This window comes from Eriocheir sinensis, chromosome 45 (assembly GCF_024679095.1).
Source record: "Eriocheir sinensis breed Jianghai 21 chromosome 45, ASM2467909v1, whole genome shotgun sequence".
In the NCBI taxonomy this organism is placed as follows: Eukaryota; Metazoa; Arthropoda; class Malacostraca; order Decapoda; family Varunidae; genus Eriocheir; species Eriocheir sinensis.
This window is the reverse complement of record NC_066553.1, coordinates 8,953,743-8,971,704: the sequence shown is the minus strand read 5'-3', so window position 1 is coordinate 8,971,704 and position 17,962 is coordinate 8,953,743.

The following is a 17,962-nucleotide window of genomic DNA, read 5'->3' as shown; positions in this document are numbered from 1 at the left end:
GCCTCACGCGCGCCTCATTCGTTCTTCCTTTCATATATTCTTTTTTTCAATTCTTTGTGATTTCTTTTCTGCGCTGCGAGGGAACCATTTGCGTTTATTTGCTACATCAATCTCCTCCCTCCTCCTTCTCCTCCACCTCCTCCTCCTTCTCTCCCTCCTCTTTCCTCCGTTTCCCTCCTCTCTACCCCCTTCATTCCCTTCCTTCATTTTCCTTTTCACTGTCTACCTTTTCTTAGTCGATCTATCTTTGTTTCATTTATTTCTGTCTTTCTCCTTATTCCTCTGTTTCCTTATTCATTTATTTCTTCTTTCCTTTTTTACCTTTTTTCTATCCCTTCATTCGTACCTTCCTTCTTGTTTTGTTCCTGTTTTTTCTCTCCCTGCTTTTCTTTTGTTTCTTTCTTACTTCCTTTCTCTGTTTTTTTTCTGCCACTATTTGCGTCCTTGCCCTTTTTTTCTCTTCTTGTTATTCCTTCCATTCCTATCTTATTGTTTTTCTCTCACTGTTTTTCCTTTCATTCTCCTTTTCCTCTCTCTCTCTCTATACCTCCTGTCCTTACCTTTCCCTTCCTTCCTCTTCCCTTCCCTTTCCTTTCCTTTCCTTACCCTCCTTCCCTTTCATTCTCCTTTCCCTCTCTCTCTATATATACCTCCTGTCCTTACCTCTCCGTTCCTTCCTCTTCCCTTTCCTTTCCTTACCTTAACTTACCCTCCTTCCTTCCTTCCTTCTCCCCTCATCTCTCTCCACTTCTCCCCTTCCACTTCTCTCCCTCCTCTCCCCTCTCCCCCCCTCTTCACCCCCTTAACAGCTGGTCATTTTGCGTGGAGGAGTAATGGGCATTTCCAGCATTTTTACCCCCTCTTCCCCCTCCCCCCCTTCCCTTCCCCACCCCCTGTCTCTCCCCTCCCCTCCCATTCCCCAAGTGCAGTGATGTTGAACTTATCTCGTGGGGTTTACGAGGTGGAGGTGGTGGTGGGAAGAATTAGAGAGGAAGAAGAGGTGATTTCTTTGTTGTGATGCGATTGTGTTCTTGTTCTTTTTTTGTTGTTTTTTGGATTTGAAAGTCACTTGAATTTATATATGTGAAAATAAGCACTTTAACGACTTTATTTATTTTTTAATTTATTTTTGGTCATAGCTGTCATGGGTTCGTGTCCCTCTCTCTCTCTCTCTCTCTCTCTCTCTCTCTCTCTCTCTCTCTCTCTCTCTCTCTCTCTCTCTCTCTCTCTCTCTCTCTCTCTCTCTCTCTCTCTCTCTCTCTCTCTCTCTCTCTCTCTCTCTCATCATAAATTACTTTACAAATTAAAGCAAATAGGTATTGACGGTCAAGTAAACCAATGGATCGCGAATTGGTTGAGCAACAGACAACAAAGAGTAGTGATTGACGGATTTAACTCAGAGTGGGCGCCTGTCACTAGTGGCGTCCCTCAGGGCTCGGTCCTTGGCCCAGTGCTCTTCATTATTTACATCAACGACGTGGATGTTGGACTCAATAACCACATTAGTAAATTTGCAGACGACACAAAGATTGGCAACTCGGTTCTCACTGACGAAGACAGGCAAAGCCTCCAAGAGGATTTGCACAAAATTTCAGCTTGGTCGGATAGATGGGAGATGCCCTTTAACGTAGACAAGTGCCAGGTCCTTCAAGTTGGAACGAGGAATAAGAAGTTCGAATACGAAATGCGCGGCGTTAAACTCAAAAGCGTTCAATGCGTCAAAGACTTGGGTGTCAAAATCGCGTCAAACCTCAAATTCTCACAGCAATGCATCGATGCAGCAAATAAAGCGAACAGAATGTTGGGCTTCATTAAAAGAAACTTTGTATTCAAGAATAAAGATGTAATACTCCAGCTCTACAACAGTTTAGTCAGACCCCACTTGGAATATGCGGTACAGTTTTGGTCTCCCCACCATGCAAAGGATATTGCTAAATTAGAAGGTGTTCAGCGTCGGGCAAAGAAAATGATCCCTTCCTTGCGCAACAAATCCTACGAAGAAAGGCTTTCTACCCTTAACATGTTCTCTCTTGAGAAACGTCGCCTCCGAGGAAAACTGATCGAATGTTTTAAAATACTTAATGGTTTCACGAATGTAGACAGATCAACATTGTTTATGATCGATGACACTTTGCGCACGAGGAACAATGGCGTAAAACTCAGATGTGGACAAGTAAATTCAGACTGCACCAAATTTTTCTTCACCAACGTTGTAGTGCGAGAATGGAATAAGCTTCCACCGTCAGTGGTCCAGTGTAACACGATTGACTCCTTCAAAAATGAGCTCGACCGTCACTTCCTTCAACTTAATATCAACTAGAGTAGAAATGCAACGTTTTGGAGTCTTCTGATTAATGTAAAATCACTTAGGTTTAAGGACAGACCACCAAGTCTGGACCATGGGGTCTGTGTGGTCTGATTTTCTATGTAAATCTATGTAAATCTCTCTCCCTTCTATTATTCAGACCGGATCAGGGTAACAAATATATATGCTCCTTTTTTTTCTCTCTTCTTTTTTATTTTATTCTATTCTATTTGATCGTCTTATATTCATCTCCCATTTTATCATCTATTTTCTGTATTTTATTTTCTCTCTTTCATCTTCACTTCACTTCCCTTCCCTTCTCTTCTCTTCTCTTCTCTTCTCTTCTCTTCTCTTCTCTTCCCTTCTCTTCCATTCCCTTCCCTTCCCTTCCCTTCTCTTCTCTTCTCTTCTCTTCTCTTCTCTTCCCTTCCCTTCCCTTCCCTTCTCTTCTCTTCTCTTCTCTTCTCTTCTCTTCTCTTCTCTTCTCTTCCCTTCCCTTCCCTTCCCTTCCCTTCCCTTCTCTTCTCTTCTCTTCCCTTCCCTTCCCTTCTCTTCCCTTCCCTTCCCTTCCCTTCTCATCCCTTCCCTTCCCTTCCCTTCCCTTCCCTTCCCTTCTCATCCCTTCCCTTCTCTTCCCTTCCCTTCCCTTTCCTTTTCCCTTCCCTTCCCTTCCCTTCTCTTCTCTTCCTTCCTTCCTTCCTTCCTTCCCTTCTCTTCTCTTCCTTCTTTCCTTCCTTCCTTCTCTTCTCTTCTCTTCTCTTCTCTTCCTTCCCTTCCCTTCCCTTCCCTTCCCTTCCCTTCCCTTCCCTTCCCTTCCCTTCCCTTCCCTCTCCTTCCCTTCCTTTTCCTTTCCTTTCCTTTCCTTTCCTTTCCTTTCCTTTCCTTCCCTTCCCTTCCCTTCCCTTCTCTTCTCTTCTCTTCCATTCTCTTCCCTTCCCTTCCCTTCGCTTCGCTTCGCTTCTCTTCTCTTCTCTTCTCTTCTCTTCTCTTCTCTTCTCTTCCCTTCCCTTCCTTTCCATTTCCTTCCCTTTCCTTTCCTTTCCTTTCCTTCCCTTCCTTCCTTTCCTTTCCTTCCCTTCCTTCCTTTCCTTCTCTTCTCTCCCTCTTCTCTTCTCTTCTCTTCTCTCTCTCTCTCTCTCTCTCTCTCTCTCTCTCTCTCTCTCTCTCTCTCTCTCTCTCTCTCTCTCTCTCTCTCTCACACTCACACACACACACACACACACACACACACAGCGAAAATAAGATAAAGAAAAAAGCCACTTAACTTTTTTTGTCAGTGTGAATGGTTTTGCTGCCCCCCCCTCCCCCTCCCTCCCCCTTCCACTTCCTCCCCCCCCCTTCCTCCCCCTCACCTCTCCTCCCCCTCACCTCTCCTCCCCCCATTCTTTTCCCCTTCATCTATAATCGGCTCAACGGGCGTGTAAAACCCCTCACACACCCCTCCCCCTTCCCCCCCTTGCCACTCCTTACCCCTTACTCCCCCCTACCTTCCCCCTCTCCCCCTCCCCTCCCCCACTACCACCCCTTTTCATGCCCTCCTCCCCCTACCTTACTCCCCACTACCCCCTCTCTACCCCTCACTATCCCCCTCCCATACTCATCCCCACTCCCCTTCCTCACCCCTACCACCCCTCTTTCCCCTCTACTTCTTCCCCCACCTACCACCATCGCTGCCACGCCCACCTCTCCAACATCCTCCCCACCCCTTTCCAAAGCCTCTCCCTTCTCTGCCACGCCCTTCCCTCCCCTTCCCTTTGTTTTCTTCCCTCCCTTGCGTTTCTCCCTTCGCATTACCTGGCTCAAGATTATCCAGGTGTTTTTTGTGTGTGTGTGTGTGTGTGTGTGTGTGTGTGTGTGTGTGTGTGTGTGTGTGTGTGTGTGTGTGTGTGTGTCTTATTCAGAGAGAGAGAGAGAGAGAGAGAGAGAGAGAGAGAGAGAGAGAGAGAGAGAGAGAGAGAGAAAGAAAGAATGAAAATTCTCTCTCTCTCTCTCTCTCTCTCTCTCTCTCTCTCTCTCTCTCTCTCTCTCTCTCTCTCTCTCTCTCTCTCTCTCTCTCTCTCTCTCTCTCTCTCTCTCTCTCTCTCTCTCTCTCTCTCCAGATCAAAGAGGAAAAAAGGAGAGCATCATATCAACTCTCTCTTTCCCTCCCTCCCTCCCTCCCTCCCTTTCCCTCCCTTTCCCTCCCTCCCCCTCCCTCTTCAATACTGCAACTAGGTGACCTCTTTCCCCTTCCTTCCCTCCTCCTGTTCCCTCTCCCTTCCTCTCCTCCTCCTCCTCCTCCTCTTCCTCCTCCTCCCTTCCATCTTTCCTCTCCCCTCCCTTCCATTGCCTTTCACTGCGAGCCTCTTATTTTTAGCTCCATTCTTTCCTCCTCCTTATTCACCTCTCCACTCTCCTCTTCGTTTCCTCTCCAGCCACTCCTCCTCCTCCTCCTCCTCCTCTTCACCACTCTCATTCAATCAGATTACCCTCCGCTCCCCTCTTCCTCCTCTCCCCTCTCCTTCTCCCCTCACTCTAGCTTTTTCCCTTCTATACGATAAGGAGAGAGAGAGAGAGAGAGAGAGAGAGAGAGAGAGAGAGAGAGAGAGAGCAGGGCGTGGCTGACAACATCCATCCCTCGTAGGAGTAGAACAAGCTTGACGTGATAGCATTGACAGCATATCAGTCACAGCAGAGCATGAGAGGGGGAAGGAGTATAATGGCTTAACGCAGGAGGATAGTAACAGTATAGCAAGCCCAGCATAGCGGTAACATAGCAGCATAAGTCACAGTATAGCAAGAGTTTGTTTTTATTATTATTATTATTTTTTTTTTTTTACGTGCCAGCCTGTGGTGACGGTAGGCTTTCTTTGGGGGCCTGGATGGTAGTCGGCTCCAGCCCATCATGGCGCAGGCAATTGTTTATAGTGGCGCCATCTTTTCTTGGCTCATGCTGCCCCCCGGAACTCCTTGATTCACTTGGACGGTTTCCTCTAGAGTCCGGGTTGATGGGTGGTCTTCAGGACAGCATGTGGGTAGTCTTAAGCCACTCGACGGTGACTGAAAAATCCCAGGTGGTAGCGGCGGATTCGAACCCGCGTCGTCCATAACGTGATGAATGCAGGGCCCGCACGGTAACCACTCAGCCACCGCCTCCCCTATGGCATAACAAACATAACATAGCATAATACAGAAGGAAACGGTAATAGTATGATATGCCTAACGTAGAATAAAATGAATCATGAGAGAAGCATAAAAGTTACAGCATATGAAGAGAGAGGAGCATGCTGGCAAAACGAACACAGCATAGCATGATACAGAAGCATAGTAATAGCATAGCAAGCCCAACGTAACAGTAATGCCAGAAGAAGCACACTAATACCCTACCTGTCATAAAGGTGCATAATCTGGGTAGCATAGCATAACATAACATGGTAGACAAATAAATATATCATACGAACACCTTAATTGTCATAACATAGCAGAAGAAAGAAGCACAATGACGTAAATAGGGTGCATAGCATGACGCAGAAACATAGATATTACAAAAAGAAAAGTATATTGCAGCATAACAGGGATGACATAGCATGATGGAAGAATATATTAACAACACCGCGGTTACAGGTTAGCATGAGACGTGAGTATATGGCAACTGCACAATGATAGCATAGCATGATTGGGAGTGTAATAAGCATAGCATATTCGTTGCATAATTGATGTTGAGAAGCTTAACAGAGGAGCACCGCAATTAATAGCGTAACCATACATTGATATTAATTCCGGAAAAAGGAGAAAAACAGACAGTAAGGGAGATTGACAGACGGTTATGTTAAGAGATAGATATACTGATAGGTTAATAGACAGACGGAAAGACAGGCAGACTCTCATAAACAGATAGATAAATATAAATACTTAAACAGAAAATAGATAAATATGTAAATAAATAGCGATAGAAATATAGATAAATGAATAGAAACATTGATATACGAATAAGTAGATAATGAAATGGATCACTAATTAGGTAGATATGAAGAGAATTAGACACTGATAGACATGGACAAACAGCTGGGAAAGTAGATAGATAGATAGATAGACAGATAGATAGATAGATAGACATAGATATAGTGTGGTGTGCAAAAAAACTTAAAACATTTACAAAAGCAATAAAGGTAATCCCCAAAGGACCTTCCCCTCCCCTACCCCCCTCCTCCCCACCGCCACTTCACCCTCCCTTCCCCTCACCTCACTTCCCCGAGTCCCGATACACTTCCCCAGCCTCCCCTCACACCCTTTACCTCCCCTCCCCCTCCCCTCCCAAACCACCCACCTTTTCCCCTCCCCTCCCTCTTTCCTCCCCTCCCCACCTCACTCCTTCCCCTCACACCCTTCACCTCCTTTACCTCCTCTCCCCCTCCCATCCCAACCCCCCCTTCCCCTCCCCCCTCACCTCCATGGCCGCCGAAAATACCAATTAGCAAGAAAAATGTGAACTGAAAATCCGATCACGAAGGAAAGAGAGGAAAATGGAGAAACACGTTGACAGGAATAGAGACGTGAAAATCATCAGGTGAACGGAAGGTAAAAAAAAGATATATAAGGCAGGTAAATAGATAAATAAGAAGATAGATATATGGATAAAGAAATAAATAAGGCAGGGAAATAGATAAATAAGAAAATAGATAAATGGATAATGAAATAAATAAAGACATAGACAGGTAAGAAAATAGATAAATGGATAATGAAATAAATAAGGCAGGTAAATAGACAGGTAAGAAAATAGATAAATGGATAATGAAATAAATAAATAGAAAAATAATTAGATAGAAGAGAAAACAATTAGACAGACCGATAAAGATAGATAAACACAGGAAACGGGAGGAAAAGGAGAAAATAAAAGGGAAAAGAGGAATAAAAAGTCTAAAAGGAGGAAAGAATAAAGGAGAAAAAAGGAGAGAAGTGGAGATAAAAAAAAATAAAAGAATAAAACGAGAGGCTTTTTATTTTTTGGCATTTTTTGGCTGTGTGATAGTGGTGGTGGAGAGAGAGAGAGAGAGAGAGAGAGAGAGAGAGAGAGAGAGAGAGAGAGAGAGAGAGAATCACTGTATACATATCTACCAGTCTGTTTGTGCATATTACGTACGAAGTAGATAAAAAAAAGGCGAGTGAGTGGAGGAGGTTGGAAGGGAAGGGGAACGGAAGGAAAGGTAGGGGAAAGGAACGGAGGGGAGGAACGGGGAAGTGAACAGAAGAACACAAGAACACAAGAACGCAAGAACATCACCTCACTCATTGTTTCGTGTTCATGTTCTCGTCTTTAATTTTGTCTTCGTCTGAAATTATCGCTCGGGTGAAAATAATAAAAAAGATGTAATTAATGGCCTGGGAAACAGCACGAAGAGAATGAAATAGAATCGCTCGCGTCCACCTCTAGTTTAGGAGAAGCTGGGAGTGAAATAATTGAAAGAGAGAGAGAGAGAGAGAGAGAGAGAGAGAGAGAGAGAGAGAGAGAGAGGATAAAAGTGAATAGGTCAGCAAATGAAGACAGAGTGAGGTTTAAGAGACGAGGAAGGGAGGAGAAAGGAGGAGGAGGAGGAGGAGGAGGAGGAGGAGGAGGAGGAGGAGAACTGTCTGCATTTTACCTTGAAGCTCCTTTCTCCTCTTTTTTTCATCTCCTGCTTCCCTTTCCCTCTTTATTATCTCCATTTCTCTCTCTCTCTCTCTCTCTCTCTCTCTCTCTCTCTCTCTCTCTCTCTCTCTCTCTCTCTCTCTCTCTCTCTCACTTTTATTTCGCTGTCCTCCTTTCCTTTTCTTTCGTTCACTCTGTTTCTCTTTATTTTCTTCCCATTCCGTCTCAAAGTTTATTTTCTTATTTTATTTTTTCATACATTTCTCTCACCTTTTTTTTCATTCTGTTTTCCCCCTTTCATTCTACCCTTTCTCTTTCGTTGTGTTCCCTTCCGTTTCCTTCCCTTCCTATCTCTTCACTTTATTTCCCTTTCCATCCCTTCCCTTCCCTTCCCTTATCTTCGCTTTCCTTCCCTTTCCATCCCTTCCCTTCCCTTATCTTCGCTTTCCTTTCCTTCCCATCCGTTCCCTTCCCTTCCAATCTTCCCTTCCCATCCCCTTCCTTTCCCATCCCAACCGTACCCCTCCCCACCTTTCTCCTCCCTTTCCTTCCTATCTAATCCATTATCGCTTGTTTCGTTCCTTTCCCTTCCTTTCCGTTCCCATCTCCTCCAGTTTCACGCTGTCTCTTCCTCTCTCCTACCTCCCTTCACTTCCCTTCTCCTCCCTGCCTTTCCCTTCTTTTCCCCTTCCCTTTTCCCTCCACTTCCCTTCCTTCCTTCCTTCCCCTCCCTCCCGTTACCTCGTTTCCTCTGAATGGAAGGAATTCTCTCTTACGTATCATTTATTGCTCCACGCGAGAGGGATATTAGCCTCTCTCTCTCTCCCTCCCTCTCTCCCTCTCTCCCTCCCCTTCCTCTCGTCCTCTCCCCTCCCTCTTCCTCCTACGCAACCTTCCTTCCACCCACCATCTCCCCCTTCTCCTCCTCCCCCTACCTTTCTCCTCTCAATCTCTCCCTCCCTTCCCTCCCTCCCTCCCTCCCTCTCTCTCCCTTCCCTCAAGCCTCCATTTGCTCAGGAAACGTCAACATAAAGGAGAGATGGAGAGAAGGAGCGAGGGAGAGAGAGAGAGAGAGAGAGAGAGAGAGAAGAGAGAAGGAGAGAGGGAGGAAGGAAGGAGAGGGGAAGAAGGAGGAAGAGAGAAGGGAAGGGAAGGAAGGAAGGAGAGAAGGAGAGAGAGAGAGAGAGACAGAGAGAGAGAGAGAGAGAGAGAGAGAGAGAGAGAGAGAGAGAGAGGTCTTGTTACGTGTTTCAAGGTTTTAGAAGATTTCCACTTTGCTTCCCCTCTCCCCCATTTCTCTCTCTCTCTCTCTCTCTCTCTCTCTCTCTCTCTCTCTCTCTCTCTCTCTCTCTCTCTCTCTCTCTCTCTCTCTCTCTCGTCGCTCCTTCCTTCCCCTTCCCTTCTAACTCTTCCTCCCTTCTTCCCTTCCGTCTTCCCCTTCCCTTCCCTTCATCCTTCTCTCCCTTCCCTCTTTCTCCTCTCTCTGTTCTTCCCTCCGGTTATCTCCAAATGTTTCCCTCTTCCTTTCTCTTCTTCCTTCCTTCTATCCTTCTTTCCCTCTCTTTATTCATAAACTCCTAATTTCTTGAAGTATATTTATTACCTACTTATTATTGTTATTATTACCATTACTATTATTTACTATTCTTTTTGCTGCAATAAATATTTATCTCATCTCTTAATGCCTAACGTGTCTCAAAACCCTATTTCTCTTCTCTCCCTTCTTATCATTTTATCCCTCCCTCCCCTCACCTTCTTCCTCCCTTTTAATCCATTCCTTCCCTCCCTAAACTCCTACTAGTCCCCTCTCTCCCTACCTTCCTCCCTCTCTCCCTCCCTCCCTCTTTTAGCCCTCGCCGCAGTCTTCCTTCACTCCATTTTCTTCCCTCCCCGTCATATTTTTCGTCCCATTTAACACCTTTCTCTTTTTATCCCAGATTTCCGCCTAATCCTCCGCCCCGCGCCTGGTCTCTGCTTCTCTTTGTTACCGGTGGTCTGTCTGTCTGTCTGTCTGTCCCTTTTGCTCTCTTCTTTTATTCGAATTTTACTCATTCTCACACGTATCTTTTTTTTCTACTTAATTCACTTTTGTATTTTGTATTTTTCTCTCTTCTTAATTATTCACTCTTGTAGGTTATCTTAAATATTCTGCTTATTCATTCACTCATAACTTTGATCTCCTTACTCATTCACTCTTGTATCGTTTTTTCCTCCTTACTCATTCACTCTTGTATCGTTTTTTCCTCTTTACTCATTCACTCTTGTATCGTTTTTTCCTCCTTACTCATTCACTCTTGTATCGTTTTTTTTCCTCTTTACTCATTCACTCTTGTATCGTTTTTTTTCCTCTTTACTCATTCACTCTTGTATCGTTTTTTTTCCTCCTTACTCATTCACTCTTGTATCGTTTTTTTTCCTCTTTACTCATTCACTCTTGTATCGTTTTTTTCCTCTTTACTCATTCACTCTTGTATCGTTTTTTTTCCTCCTTACTCATTCACTCTTGTATCGTTTTTTTTCCTCCTTACTCATTCACTCCTGTATCGTTTTTTTCCTCCTTACTCATTCACTCTTGTATCGTTTTTTTTCCTCCTTATTCATTCACTCTTGTATCGTTTTTTTACTCCTTACTCATTCACTCTTGTATCGTTTTTTTCCTCCTTACTCATTCACTCCTGTATCGTTTTTTTTCCTCCTTACTCATTCACTCCTGTATCGTTTTTTTTTTCTCCTTACTCATTCACTCCTGTATCGTTTTTTTTCCTCCTTACTCATTCACTCTTGTATCGTTTTTTTTCCTCCTTACTCATTCACTCTTGTATCGTTTTTTTTCTCCTTACTCATTCACTCTTGTATCGTTTTTTTCCTCCTTACTCATTCACTCTTGTATCGTTTTTTTCCTCCTTACTCATTCACTCCTGTATCGTTTTTTTTTTCTCCTTACTCATTCACTCTTGTATCTTTTTTTTTCCTCCTTACTCATTCACTCTTGTATCGTTTTTTTTTCTCCTTACTCATTCACTCTTGTATCGTTTTTTTTCCTCCTTACTCATTCACTCTTGTATCGTTTTTTTTTTCTCCTTACTCATTCACTCTTGTATCTTTTTTTTTCCTCCTTACTCATTCACTCTTGTATCGTTTTTTTCCTCCTTACTCATTCACTCTTGTATCGTTTTTTTTCTCCTTACTCATTCACTCTTGTATCGTTTTTTTTTCTCCTTACTCATTCACTCTTGTATCGTTTTTCTCCTCCTTACTCATTCACTCTCGTATCGTTTTTTTCTCCTTACTCATTCACTCTCATATCGTTTTTTTCCTCCTTACTCATTCACTCTTGTATCGTTTTTTTCTCCTTACTCATTCACTCTTGTATCGTTTTTTTCCTCCTTACTCATTCACTCTTGTATCGTTTTTTTTCTCCTTACTCATTCACTCTTCTATCGTTTTTTTATCTTTACTGATTCACTCTTCTATCGTTTTTTTTCTCTTTACTCATTCACTCTTGTATCGTTTTTCCTCCTTACTCATTCACTCTTGTATCGTTTTTTTTCCTCCTTATTCACTCTTGTATCGTTTTTTTTCCTCCTTATTCACTCTTGTATCGTTTTTTTCTCCTTACTCATTCACTCTTGTATCGTTTTTTTTCTCCTTACTCATTCACTCTTGTATCGTTTTTTCTCCTACTCATTCACTCTTGTATTTTTTTTCCTCAATATTATACTTATGTTCCCGTTCAGTCCCTTCCCTTCACATCCTGTTCAACACTTCTTTTCATTCCCTTCCTTTTTCTCCTCTTCATTGTGTTCCTCTTCCTGTTTAATCACTTCCCTTTATCATCCTGTTCAATCCCTTCCTTTCTCCTCCTGTTCAACGCTCCTCTTTTCCTTCCCTTCCTTTCTCCTTTTCACTCTGTTTTTATTCCTGTTCTATCCCTTTCCTTCTCATCCTGTTCAACCCTTTTCCTTCCCTTCCCTTCATTCCCTCCCTTCCTAATCTTTACTCATCCTGTTCAACCCTTTTCCTTCCCTTCCCTTGCCTTCATTCCCTCCCTTCCTATTCCTTCCTCATCCTGTTCAACCCTTTCCCTTCCCTTCACGTCATTCCCTCCCTTCCTATTCCTTCCTCATCCAGTTCAACCCTTTTCCTTCCCTTCCCTTCCCTTCCCTTCACATTATCCCCTCGCTTCCTATTCCTTCCCTCTATACATACATATTCATCGCCCTCACCTGTGTCTTTCTCTAGTATACATAGTTACCTGCTAATGTTACCTGGATGTTAAGGTGTATCCACTGTATTTTCTCGGTATGCATGTTTTATTCACCTGTCTTACCTGTTAATAAAATGTCCATCGTCTAGTTCCCTGTATACTTAAATTTACTCGGATATTTTTTAATGTATTTAGTCGTACCATTTTGTATTTTTCAGTATACACGATTTTCCTTTCTTACTTGCATAAAAAGGTATATCCAGCGTCTTTCTTATAATATAGCCATGCTTGTATAATTATAGTGTAACATTTAGAGCATTTATTTAGCATTTCCACTATCTGTCTTTCCTTGGTATTCATTCATTATTTACCTATATTACTTTTCCATTTCCTTCATATTCATTCATTACTTACTTTCCTATTTTTTCCTTTTATTTTTCTTTCCTCCATGTTCCTTCATTACTTACCTATTTCTCCTTTAGGCTTTCTGTTTCCTCCATATTCCTTCATTACTTACCTATTTTTCCTTTATTTATCTTTCCTCCATTTCCTTCATTACTTAACTATTTCTCCTTTATACTTTCTGTTTCCTCCATATTCCTCCATTACTTATCTATTTCTCCTTTATTTATCTTTCCTCCATAGTCCTTCACTACTTACCTTTCAGTTCTAGCTCCTTATCTTTTTTTTTTACAGCAAAGGAGACAGTTCAAGGGCGTAAAAGAAAAAAAGAAAACAATATTAAAGAAAAAAACCACTACTTACTGTTTCTGAATAGAGTACAGAGGAGCGGCCAAAAAGAGAGGTCAATTTCGGGAGGAGAGGTGACCTGATACCTTTTCTTCATATTCATATTCATACAACAATTGCTTATCACATAGTCTACTTATCAATATATCACCTACTTATCACACGTAGTTCAATCCATCTCGTCTCACAATACACACCTGCTTACCTTTTAATATCCATCTACTCACTCTTCCTCAAGCTTTCCCTTCCCTCGTGCAATCGTCGAAGCTCAGGTGATTAGTTTTAAAGGCGTCAGCAAAAGGGTTCTGGAGACCGTTGTGTTTTTCTTTTCTCTCTCTCTGTGTCTCTGATTTTAATTTACCTGGAATTCGTCATCAGCTGGAGTGGCGATGATGCACCTGTTTGTTTTTATTATTGTTGTTAGTCTCAGGTGTGTGGGAAGGAGGGGAGGATTGGGATGGTTGAAGAAGGAAGGAATGTTAGGAATCTTTCGTGATAATTTGGGGAAAGGGGAACCAAGAGGGAAAATGGGTCGAGAGTGAGTGTGAGAGTGAGTGAGTGTGCGTGTGCGTGTGTGTTGGAATATGAGAGAGAGAGAGAGAGAGAGAGAGAGAGAGAGAGAGAGAGAGAGAGTGAGAGAGTGAGAGAGGGCTTCTTATCTCTCTCTCTCTGTCCCTCTCTCTACATTTGACTAGAAGGAATTTGGGGAGAGGAAGAGAGTGATTAGGAAAAAGGATATGGAGGTGTGATTAGGAACAATTTCAGGAGGGGGGGGTGATTAAGTGGGGTGAATAAAAAGTAGATAAGAAAGAATTTGTGGAGAGGGAAGAGTGATTAGGAAGAGTTAATGAAGAAAAAAGTGACTAATAAAATTGTCTTGTATTTTATTATTTTATTTACACCTTTATTGATTTTTTTAAGTATCATCACCACCATCACCACCATTAATACCATCGTCACTTATCATCACCACTACCAACCAAAATCACCATCATTACCTTCATCACCATCAACACCACAACTTCCTACACCCTTCTCATCAACTTCACCACCACCAACTCATTCACCGTCATCATTATCATCATCATCACCACCACCATCATCACCACCACCATCATCATCACCACCACCACCATCATTACCTTCATCATCATCAACACCACAACTTCCTACACCCTTCTCATCAACTTCACCACCACTAACTCATTCACCGTCATCATTATCATCACCATCACCACAACCATCATCACCACCACCATCATCACCACCATCATCATTACCACCACCATTTTTCCCCCTCTTCCCAGTCTCTCAGCACCTCAGAATTCTCACTCCATTCTCCCTTTTTTTCAGGTAACGAACGACTGATTGAGTGAACCCGCAGGTGTTCGAGGACTGGGGGAGACAGGTGAGAGAGAGAGAGAGAGAGAGAGAGAGAGAGAGAGAGAGAGAGAGAGAGTGTGTGTGTCTGTGTGTGTGTGTGTGTGTGTGTGTGTGTGTGTGTGTGTGTGTGTGTGAGAGTGCTGTACCGGGAAACTCACTTCACGGAAACACACACCTCTCACATTTTTTCTCTCTCTCTCTCTCTCTCTCTCTCTCTCTCTCTCTCTCTCTCTCTCTCTCTCTCTCTCTCTCTCTCTCTCTCTCTTTTTTTTTTTTTTTTTTATTTAAACGTGTTCAGTACATTAGTACATGGCAGTATTATTTGTCTATGCTAAAGTTACCCCGACCGTTGGGGAGCTATTTAAAAGCTTCTGCCGATTATATTATACAATTATTATACAATATATTATAAAATTATATATATACATATTTACTTTGGTTTTAGGATTAGCCACCTGTGGGACGCAACCTTCATCTGCTGAGTGGACAGTTGTGTCACATCCACATCAGCAGTGAGGTTGTTCCACCACACCACCGCTGCGATGGAGAAGGCACGTTGGTGGGTGCTGGAGCGGGCCATTGGCACTTCCAGGAGGGAGGCGTTGCTCAGCACCGTTCTCGTGCTGCGCTCAGACCTCCTCCAGGTAGCCCTCAGGTCCGTCAGGTGGGGCACTAGGCCCACTTGTGCCTTGTGTAGCACCGTCAGGGCAGCGACGCGGCGACGGTGCTCCAGGCTATTCAGCTGGTTCGTGGCTGGTCTTGCCCTTCCTTCGTGTGGGTGTTGTTGTTGTTGTTGTTGTCGCTGTGTCTCCCACTGGCTCGGTCGGTGGTGCTGGGTGCCGTTGATGAGGCGTTCAGCCCTCCTCTGCACCTTGTCTAGCAGGTTGAGGTGGCAGCGGGCGCTGGCCATCCAGGTGAGCGGTGCATACTCCATCACTGGACGGACTTGTGCCTTATAGAGGGTGTTCAGGCCTTCAGCATCGAGGAGGTTCTTCATGCGGCGCAGGAGGTTCACCTTCTGGGAGGCATTTTGCGCCACCCTTTCAAGGTGACGGTCAAACCGCAGCTGGGAGTCCACCTCCAAGCCCAGGATTTCGACGCTGGACTGCAGAGGGATGGTGTCATTCCCGAATCTCAGTCTGCCGTGGAGTTGCCTCGCGTCCTCCCGAGAACGTGATATTACCATGGCCTGGGTTTTGTCAGGGGCAAACCTGACTTGCCACCTCTTTCCCCAGGCCATTATGTCTGCCAACTGTCTGTTGACGGACTCTATCACGTCCTGGGCTTCCTCCCTCTTGTATGTTCTGGAGAGGGTGCAGTCGTCGGCGTAAGCGCTTGCTGCCGGGATGGTTTGCAGGAGGTCGTTAAAGTATATGTTCCACAGAATAGGTCCAAGGACGGACCCCTGTGGAACGGAGGCCTCCACCGGGAAGCTGGTCGAGGTGCTTCCGTTGACTGCTAAGTGGAGGCTCCTGCCTAACAGGTAGTTTGAGAGCAGGCGCAGCAGGTCCCCCGTGATGCCTAGTTGCTGTAGCTTCGCCGTCAGACCGCGGTGCCAAACGGAGTCGAACGCGCCAGCTATATCCAGGGCAATCACGAGAGAGGGGTGGCCGTCATCAAGGGCGTCATGCCAGGACTTTGAGAGGAGAAGGAGGAGGTCTCTCTCTCTCTCATTTGTCTACCCGGAGTCATTATCGCCAGTTCATTTCCCATGTGAGAGAGAGAGAGGGAGAGGGAGTGGGAGAGGGAGAGGGGAGGGGCTGTTTGGAAGGGGGATAGCTAAGGAGGGGAATAGAAAACGGTGACAGGGGGAGCGAGGAATGGAAGGAAAACGGGAAACGGGATAACGTACTGAAGAAAACGAGGATGAAAATGGTGAAAGATAGAGAAGGGAGTGCCGGGAAAGTAGACGAGAGGTAGAATGGATTGGCAGGTGTGCAGAAATGGAAAGAGATACCAGACAAGGGAGTGAAGATGGTGGGATAGGAAGGGAGGGTGTAGGCGAAAGAGATAGAACGGAATGAGAGGAAATTAGAAAAAAGTAGAATTGTTTGGCAGGTTTAATTTTTTACAGCAAAGGAGACAGCTCAAGGGCACACAAAAAAAGGAAACAATAATAAAAAAAAGCCCGCTACTCGCTGCTCCTAAAAAAAAAAGAATAAATAGTAAAGAATAAATAGTATAAATAGTAGTAGAAATAGTAGAATAAAAAGAATAAATAGTAAGAAAGCAAAGAAAAGAGTGAAGATAGTGGTTAGGAAAGGATAAGGGGTATTAGAGAAAAAATAAAAACGGAAAAAATAAGAAAATAGAAAGGAGGTAGAATGAACTGACAGACGTGGTAGAAATAGAAAGAGTAGACAGAGCACTGAAGATGGCAGGGTAGGAAGGAATGGGTGTAGGTAAAAAGGGTTTGATAGGAGAGTGAGAAAGGGAAAAAGTTGACAGGGGTGGTAGAAAAGGGAAAAAGTTGACAGGGGTGGTAGAAAAGGGAAAAAGTTGACAGGGTGGTAGAAAAGGGAAAAAGTTGACAGGGGTGGTAGAAAAGGGAAAAAGTTGACAGGGTGGTAGAAAAGGGAAAAAGTTGACAGGGTGGTAGAAAAGGGAAAAAGTTGACAGGGTGGTAGAAAAGGGAAAAAGTTGACAGGGTGGTAGAAAAGGGAAAAAGTTGACAGGGTGGTAGAAAAGGGAAAAAGTTGACAGGGTGGTAGAAAAGGGAAAAAGTTGACAGGGGTGGTAGAAAACGTTGACAGGGGTGGTAGAAAAGGGAAAAAGTTGACAGGGTGGTAGAAAAGGGAAAAAGTTGACAGGGGTGGTAGAAAAGGGAAAAAGTTGACAGGGGTGGTAGAAAAGGGAAAAAGTTGACAGGGGTGGTAGAAAAGGGAAAAAGTTGACAGGGTGGTAGAAAAGGGAAAAAGTTGACAGGGTGGTAGAAAAGGGAAAAAGTTGACAGGGTGGTAGAAAAGGGAAAAAGTTGACAGGGGTGGTAGAAAAGGGAAAAAGTTGACAGGGTGGTAGAAAAGGGAAAAAGTTGACAGGGGTGGTAGAAAAGGGAAAAAGTTGACAGGGTGGTAGAAAAGGGAAAAAGTTGACAGGGTGGTAGAAAAGGGAAAAAGTTGACAGGGTGGTAGAAAAGGGAAAAAGTTGACAGGGGTGGTAGATGTGGTAAGCAATGACGGGGTAACAGGAGATGGACTTTATTTATTTATTTATTTATTTTACAGCATAGGAGGCAGCTCATAGGCACACACACAAAAAAATAAACAATAATGAAAAAAAGCCGGCTACTTGCTGCTCCTAAAAAGATTACAGAGTCGCCAAAAGAGAGGTCGATTCCTGATGACTACAAGAATTGGCAGGGTAGGCAAAGGAATAGGGCAAGGAGATAGAAGGGCAGGGGTGAAAATTGGTACCAGGGATAAATGGGAAACGAATAGAGTGCATTAGCTAAAAGAAATAAGAACATATAACCAAGAGTGCTAGAGGCGGTAGGGATATGTAAACGTTGGGTCGTATTACAAGACAAATCGCCTCCCAAGAACACATATTTGACAAGGCTTTCGTAGGAGTTGTGGGCATTTCCGGGGGTAGTTTTATGACCCTGGTGGTAGTGTGACCCTTCTTCTGTACCGTGAACCTGAAGAAACACTCATTGGACCCCGACTGACCCCCTCTTTGACCTTTAGAAATGGCTGATGTAAGAAGCGAGAGT